Genomic DNA, 9155 nt, shown 5'->3' with positions numbered 1-9155 from the left:
GTCCAGTTTATTTGTCCAAAATATTATAAACAATATATAATGGGGGTCTTATGAATTATTATATACAGTTTCAGTCATTTAAAGTTAATGCATTGTGATCATTGGCCTGGGACAGTAAGAGAAGTTTAAAAGTCAGCTTCTTATGGATATATTTGAATTGACTGGTATATTTATATGTATGCTTACAAGTACCTATGCATGGGTGGTGACACATGAGGACATCTATTAAGCTTAATATTTTAGCACCATATATTAGTCTTTTTAAAAACATGAGAGCAGATTTTTATTCATTATAACATTACTTGGATTTTTCTTTTCACCTTGTATTTCAGCTTGTTTTTCACATGACACCTACATGGAACTAGTAGGAGGTATAATAATGTAGGTGGTAAGAGTTTTTAATCACAAAATTCAAGTGTTTAAGTATGTAACTTCCTTTTATTTCTAAATCTGAACTAGATTCAGTCTGGTTTATTCATCTCTGCTTGAAGGATGTCTGACACAATGGAATACCATAGACTATGTGGCTTATAAACAACAGCTTTTTCCCTCACAGTTCTGGAGTTTGAAAGTCTGAGATCAGGGTACAAACATAACTGAGTTTCATAGAGAGCCTTCTTCTGGGTTGCAAATTGCTAACTGCTCCCTGTGTCCTTACATGGGAGAAGAGGCAAAGAAACAATCTGGGGTACCGTTGATAAAGGCATTGGTTCTATTCATGAGAGCTCTGCCTTTATGACAACCATCTTCCAAAGGCCCCTCCAAATACCATCTCACTGGGGATTAACTCAACATAAAATTTTGTGGGAACACAAGTATTGTCTATATCAGAGGGGAAAATTTAACCTTGTATTATCAAGGTAACTAACTAATTTTTAGTTTAAAACTTTGTTTCAAAGGAAAGGAGGAAGAAGGTATAAATTAGGAGTCCAGGATTAAAATATGGACACTACTATATATAAAACAGATACCCAACAAGGATTTACTGTATAGCACAGTGAAATGTACTTAATATTATAATAATCTATAATCGAAAAGAATCTAAAGTGATCTGAATCACTTTGCTATATGCCTGAAACTAATACATTATTGTAAATCAGCAATTTTTTCCATTAAACAAAACAAAAGCAAAAACACCACCACCAACAACAGTCATTTTGGCAATGTAGGTTTTCTCCTCACTGTTCCAGATAGAGGGTTTGTCCTTACTGTCCCTCTCCTTCTCCTTAGGATGGCCTAAAAGTTCTGGCAGTGTCTAGGGGAAAGCATATACATTCCATGTTGCATGCAGAGTTGCTCCTCCACTGCCCTCTGTTGAAGTGGGTATTTCTGCACATGATCCTGGTTATGTCCCAGCATCTAAGGCCAGCATCTGTGTTTCCACTAGGATTCCAGATCACACAATTTGTTCAGTTCTTGTCCCTAGGCCCTTGCTTAGCACTGCCTTATTTCCAGGAAACAATAGTTTAGAGAGTTCATTTTCCTCTGTGTTAGATTCCTAAATATTCTAGTGAGAAATCTGATTTCTCAACAGGGGCCTATAAGATAGATTTAAAACATATGACTACTGTTTGTTTGTTTTTTTTAGTACAGAGGTTTTTGTCAGACATGAGGAAATGTAGTTTCTTATAAAAATAAATGGCAAGATTTACCGTTATAGAAGTGAATAATTAATGCTCACATAATAGATTTAAAAAATAAATAAAATGCACTGGCAAAAATAAATAATCAAAGGAGACAAGATCTCCTGAATGACCAGGTAAGGAGACTGGGGGACCCTCTCCACAAGAAAACAACAATTTAACTTGTGAAAAGTATTTTAAACAAAAAATCAAACCAGCAATTATTCAGTCTCTGGAAATTATCCAAAGGGCAAACAGAAAATGGAGAAACATTCATTATAGAAAATCTACGAAATCTCTGTAAAAACATAACTGTGGAATCTGAGCCATTCTCTAATCTCTTACCACCAGGAATACCCTCTCCCCCGCCCCCATCAGTTTTGCATTACAGAAGCTCGACCCTGAGAGCTTCTGGCAAAAGAACTAAGAATATGGGACTCTCTCTCTCTCCCAGTATCCAGTCTGGGGATATGATTTCACCCTCAAAAAGACAGTCTGTTGGTGTTTCTCGTCCCCTTCTGTCCCATGCTGCAGAAGTTCTATTCCAGCCAAGTATGACTGAAAGTACTAGGTCTCCATTCCCCTATCCAACCCTTACCTATGGAGCAGAAGTTCTATTTAAAATGTTGTGGGAGTGACCCCTACTTGAGATTGCTTGTAGTGTGGAAGTTCCAGGCTAGAAGAGTCAAACTGAGAAGACGAGGTGGTCACCACTCCTACCCTACGACCACTCATAGAGTAAGGATGTCACTTCAGAAAAATTTAGCTTCCTGCCAACCCAACAAGGTACAGTACAGTAATTCTGGTGTTCTGTCCAGAATAAAGGCAGGCCATAGAATTCATGGAATCTGAATTTATTTGAAATGGAGCATAGAAATTTTATTTCTTAAGAGTTCAGTTCAGTTCAGTCGCTCAGTCGTGTCCGACTCTTTGCGACCCCATGAATCACAGCACGCCAGGCCTCCCTGTCCATCACCAACTCCCGGAGTTCACTCAAACTCATGTCCATCGAGTTGGTGATGCCATCCAGCCATCTCATTCTCTGTCATCCCCGTCTCCTCCCACCCTCAATTCTTCCTAGCATCAGAATCTTTTCCAGTGAGTCAACTGGTTGCATGAGGTGGCCAAAGTATTGGAGTTTCAGCTTTAGCATCAGTCCTTCCAATGAACACCCAGGATTGATCTCCTTTAGAATGGACTGGTTGGATCTCCTTGCAGTCCAAGGGACTCTCAAGAGTCTTCTCCAGCACCACAGTTCAAAAGCATCAATTCTTCGGCGATCAGCTTTCTTCACAGTCCAACTCTCACATCCATACATGACCACAGGAAAAACCATAGCCTTGACTAGACGGACTTTGGTTGGCAAAGTAATGTCTCTGCTTTTTAATATGCTATCTAGGTTGGTCATAACTTTCCTTCCAAGGAGTAAGCGTCTTTTAATTTCCTGGCTGCAGTCAGCATCTGCAGTGATTTTGGAGCCCCCAAAAATAAAGTCTGACACTGTTTCCACTGTTTCCCCATCTATTTCCCATGAAGTGATGGGACCAGATGCCATGATCTTTGTTTTCTGAATGTTGAGCTTCAAGCCAACCTTTTCACTCTCCTCTTTCACTTTCATCAAGAGGCATTTGAGTTCCTCTTTACTTTCTGCCATAAGGGTGGTGTCATCTGCATATCTGAGGTTATTGATATTTCTCCCAGCAATCTTGATTCCAGCTTGTGCTTCTTCCAGCCCAGTGTTCCTCATGATGTACTCTGCATATAAGTTAAATAAGCAGGGTGACAATATACAACCTTGACGTACTCCTTTTCCTATTTGGAACCAGTCTGTTGTTCCATGTCCAGTTCTAACTGTTGCTTCCTGACCTGCATACAGGTTTCTGGAGGCCAATTAGAGAAGGCTCATAACTCCATGATACAAGCAAAACTAGAGCAGCCAGAAGTTTACTAAACTAGGAAAGAATAACAAACAAAACCAAAAGTTGGAAGAAGAAAGAAAGGAGATAGAAAATAGCAGAGCAGAAACAAAACAGGGAATAGAAAAGCCATAGGAAAAAAAACAATGAAACTAGGAGTTAGTTTTTTTTTTTTTAAATAAACAAAATTGGCAAAGCTTCAGCTAGACTTGGCAAGAAAAAAAGAGAACTCAAAGGAAATCATTAATGAAAGAGGAGAGATGTTATAATTTATACCACAGAACTACAAAGGATCATAAGAGAGTACTATGAACAAGACCATGCCAATAAATTAGGCAACTCAGAAGAAAATATAAATTCCTAGGAATTACAACCTGCCAAGAGTGAATCATAAAAACAGAAAATCTGATCAGCCTCACAATGAGTAAGGTGATTGAATCAGTAATCAAAATCTCTCTCCATAAAAAAAGCTTAGGTTTAGGTGATTTCTACCAAATATTTAATAGAAACAATGCCAGTTCTCAAAATGTTCTGAAAATTTGAAGAGGAAGGAAACCCCAAATTTATTTTACAAGGCCAGTATAACCCTGATGCTAAAGCCAAAGGACACAATAAGAAAACCACAAGATAGTATCTCTATGAATATAGATGCAACATCTCTCAACAAAATGCTTGCAAACTAAATTAACCAGTACATATACTATTATCATGTGGGATTTATCCCTGGATTGCAAGGATGCCAAACAGAATGAAATTAATAGAATGAATGATAAAGTCATCTCAACAGATGCAGAAAAGTAATCAACAAAATTCAACATCCTTTTATGATAGAAACTTTTAATAATAGGCGTAGATTGAACATGGTGGTGCTGGTTTAGTCACTATGTCGTGTCCGACTCTTGAGACCCCATGGACTGTAGCCTGCCAAGCTCCTCTGTCCATGGGATTCTCCAGGCAAGAATACTGGAGTGGGTTGCCATTTCCTTCTCAAAGACTGAACATACTTCAACCCAATAAAGGTCATATGTGACAGTCCCACAACTTACATCATACTCAATGGTGAAAAGTTGAAAGTTCTCCCTTTAAGATGAGAAACAAGACAAGGGTGCCCACTCTCACTATTCCCATTCAGCATTATACTGGAAGTCCTAACCACAGCAGTCAGGTAAGCAAAAGAAATAAAAGCCATCCAAATCTGAAAGTAACTAGTGAAACTGTCTGTGTGCTAATGATGTGATCTTGTATATAGAAAATCTTAAAAACTCCACCAGAACACTTACAATACATCAATGAATTCAGTAAAGCTTCATGATACAAAATCTAAATACAAAAAATACTTGCATTTCTTAACTCTCACAATAAACTCTGAAAAAAAGTAAAAGTAAAGAAAGCTTTCCCATTTACAATAGCATCAAAATAATAAAATACTTAGAAATAAAATTAACCAAGGAAATCTGTGATCCCTATACCAACAACCATAAGACAATGATGAAAAAATAAAAGATGAAAATAAATAAACAAATCCCATGTTCTTAGATTAGAATTAATATTGTTAAAAGGTCTACACTACCCAAAGCCATCTATAGCTTCAATGCAAGCCCAATAAAATTGGGATGGACATGTACACACTGCTATATTTAAAATGGATACCCAACAAGGACCTACTGTATAGCACATGGAACTCTGCCCAATGTTATGTGGCAGCCTGGATGGGAGGGGAGTTTGGGGGAGAATGGATACATGTATATGTATGGCTGAGTCCTTTCGCTGTTCACCTGAAACTATTACAATATTGCTTGTTAACTGGCTTTATGTACTCCAATACAAAATAAAAAGTTTTTTTTTTTTTAATGAACAGCAATTTTCACAAAAATAGAGTAAACAGTGATGAGTATATAATTAAACTGAAACTTTTACGTATATTCCTGATGGTAAAGAAAATTGTACAACTACTTTGGAAAACACATTGGCAATTCTTCAAAATGTCAAAATGTTAACATGTGACCTAGCAACTACATTCCTATGCATGTGGCCAAGAGAAATGAAAAAATATGTCCATGAAAAAGCTTGTACTCAAATGTTCACAGCAGCATTATTCATAATATACTACAAATAGAACATCTAAAATTCCCATCAACTTATGAATATATAAATATGTGGCCCTTCACATAATGGAATATAGATAAAGTGAAAGTGAAAGTTACTCAGTTGTGCCCGACTTTTGTGGACAGACCATGCAATTCTCCAGGCCAGAATACTGGAGTGGGTAGCCTTTCCCTTCTCCATGGGATCTTCCCAACCCAGGAATCAAACCCAGGTCTTCCATACTGCATGCAGATTCTTTACCAGCTGAGCCACAAGGGAAGCCACAAAATACTGGAATGAGTAGCCTATCCCTTCTCCCATAGATCTTCCTGACCCAGGAATCAAACCAGAGTCTCCCACATTGCAGGCAGATTTTTTATCTTTTATAAAAATTTTATTTTTTCAGTAAAAAATAAATTTTATTAACAAAATGAGCTCACATTATAAAAGCAAAATGAACCTTTGCTAATTTCTTGACATCATCTTTCTTACTAGGTACAGCACTGTAGACAATAAAATAAAATCAAAGAGAGCTGCTCTGCCTGAGGCCTGTGAAACTGACAGGTGGGCCACAAGTCGCCATCCTTCACGTTCCTCCCGCCACTGACCCACTGACCCGGTGCAGAGCCGCTGTTCCTCTCACTCCGCAGCCTGTTGCCTTACCTGCCTGGGGAAATCTGGCCCAGGAAGAGCACACGCCTACAGTTTAAAGGGAGAGCTCTCTCCTGAAACAGTGCTGAGAAGCCAGACTGGGAGGCTCTGGCTGCAACTCCTGAGAAGGTATCTCAAAAGCCGCGTCTTTATTCCTCGAGTCAGAGACCCGCCAGCTGCGGGCCTTCCCGTCCTCCGCTGGGGGCTGGCGGCTGCAGTGAAGGATGCGGGGCATGTGGAGGTGGCGCGGGCCTTCTCCTCAGAACTTCTGAAGGGACTTGAGGACCAGGTCCCGCAGTCGGACCCGGAGCACCTCGTCGTCGTCGCAGATGATATGGGTCGAGTCCTCCTCAATCTGGATGAGGGTCTCGGCTTCCTGCAGCAGGACGATATGGCCCTTGGCTGTGTCTTCCACCTTAATGTCGCTGAAGCCGTGCTTCTCCAGCGTCTGCAAGAACAGGTCCAGCGTCTGCACGAACAGGTGCACGGGGATGGAGCCGCTCAGCAGAGGCTTCAGAACCTTGCAGTCTGGAACGTCATCACTCGCCCGCTTTTGCTTCTTGCCGCCTGTGGGCTGGGTGGGCCTGGGCAGAGGCTGAAGAACGTGCTTGTTATCTTTAGTGCGCAAGCACAGCCGAGACGGTTGCCAAGGAAATGCCAGGCTTAATCTCCATGGGCACCAGGGAGTCTGCAAGCTCCGGCATGATTTCGATCTTCTCGTACCGATGCTTGAAGGGCAGGGCAAGGACCTGGGCGCGCCGATACGACATGGTGGGCGGCTGGCAGTCCACCATGAGGTCCATGCGGTGGGACTGCGCCGGGGTGGCTGGGTGTACTGCTCCGGGCAGACCACGTGGAGGGGCTGCACTTCCTTGAGCAGTTTTGACACCTGGATGAAATTCAGTCACGTATCAGTGGGGCAGTAGATGCATTTCACGGCCAAGGGCTGGTACGGAGCCAGTGCTTCCAAGTACAAAAAGTTGGGTTCTGTGAAGATGACCGTGTTGAGACTCGACTTTCTCCAGAGCTCCATGAAATGGACCACATCCCCGAACCGGAGGGAAGGGTGTCCAGTGAAGACCACGCACAGCTGCCTGAAGTCGTTGCTGAAGTCTCTGTGGATGCTGGGGTAGTGCTTCAGCTTGTTGGTCTGAATGAGCTCAGCATGAGGAAAAGGCAGTTCTGGGAGATACACCTTAGTCTGTTTGTTGTGACAAAGCCACTCGGCAAAAATCTGTGAAAACTCCACTGAACTGTTAACCACTGGGAAGATGAAGTAGAAAGCGATGCTGGAGAGGCCTACCGAGTCAATGTACTGATACAGGCACTCCAGGAGGTCGTAGATCACTCCAGAAGGGTAGCAGGGGACCAACATGTTTCCTCCATTCTGTACTGTCAGTGCTAGGTTGCTGCAGAACTCACCCACCATGCCATCAGGGTTTGCGTTGGGAATCTGGGTAAGGCCCATCAGGAAGAGAACATCACTGTTTTTGAGAGATGCTTGGTCCATGGGCTGTGGGTGCATGGTAAGTAAGGAGGAACCAGAGACGTAAGACACTTTCTCATAATGGGACTGGATGATCCAGCTGGAGCTTCCAAGGGCATAGCCAGAGCTTAGAGGAGTCACCTGGACCACACCGAAAAGCTCAATTTTCTGAGAATATCCCACCAGCTGGATCTTACTAAGGGCAGAGTTCACCTCCTGCATTGTGTAGCATCTTCTCCAGGTCAAGACTTCTACTGCATCCTTGAGAGGAGAAGGCAGGAGTCACTGAATATCCTTGTTCTTCCACAAGGAGGCAGACTGAGCCTTGGGCACTCGTTCAATGAAGTTCACCAACTCTTCCATGAGAAGCTTGCCTATCTGAACGGTGGGCTTTGTGGCGTATACCATGCCTGTGAACCCAGTGTGCTCGGTGATGTAGGGCAGGGCCATCATGCAGTGATAGTTAGAGATGAGGTCACATCCACGGTAGACAGATCTACTAGCTCGGTCTCTGGTAGGCAGAATTCGGGTGCAGAATCCACAAATACGTGACCTGAGCACTCCTTTAGCTCCTTGTCCAAGAAAGCGTTTCCATCCTTTAGGGACCAGCCAGGAAGATTGGACAGTCTGGGACTTTGAACAAGTGGCAAAGGAAGGAAGTTGAGGGTGGAAGTCATGTCCAGTCCACAGTCCAACATAATGGTGGTTGACTTGAATTTGAGCACATTGCACGGTAAGGTTGCCCTGATAGGCAACACAGTTTCATGCTGGACTTTTGGCTGGTCAGTAGCAGTTCTTCGACCCAGATTTTTTATCAACTGAGCTATGAGGGAAGCCCAGAATGTAGATAGTTCAGCCATAGAAAGGAATGAAGTACTCATACATGCTATAATATGGCTGAATCTGAAAATACTATACTAAGAGAAAGAACTTAGACAAAAAAGACCACTTTTTTTTATCATGACTTTTGCATGAAATGTCCAGAATAGGAAAATCTTTAGAGCCAGAAATGAGATTAGTTTTTACATATTCCTGGGAGATAGAAGAGTAGAAACAGAATGAAATTCAATAGGTACCTTTTTGAGGGGAAGAAAATATTCTAAAATTAGATTGAATTTATCATTGAAAAATCCTCTGAATTAACTAGAATCATTGACATATACTTTAAATGGATGAATCATATGGTATGTAAATTATAGGTCAGAAATAGAGTTAAATACAGTGAATAATTCAAATATTTGATGCTAATATTTATGGAAAACTCTCACAAGCCTATCACTTTTCTAAGAAAATTTTAATAACTACCTAATCTGGATAGTAATTTTTATGAGGTAATTACTAATATCTTCCTCAGTTTACAGGGCAGGACACTGAAGCTTACAACACTTAAATAAC

General features: G+C 41.4%; 1 pseudogene; it reads right to left on the bottom strand.

Annotated features, from left to right (window-relative positions):
- Positions 1-6299: 6299 nt before the first annotated feature.
- LOC129558625 (integrator complex subunit 9 pseudogene) lies at positions 6300-8572 on the bottom strand (annotated as a pseudogene).
- Between the last annotated feature and the right edge of the window lie 583 nt (positions 8573-9155).

The sequence above is a fragment of the Moschus berezovskii genome, chromosome 8, assembly GCF_049115385.1.
Source record: "Moschus berezovskii isolate FMDL1 chromosome 8, NW_MosBer_1.0, whole genome shotgun sequence".
Classification (NCBI taxonomy): domain Eukaryota; kingdom Metazoa; phylum Chordata; class Mammalia; order Artiodactyla; family Moschidae; genus Moschus; species Moschus berezovskii.
This window is presented reverse-complemented; position numbering and strand designations above follow the sequence as displayed.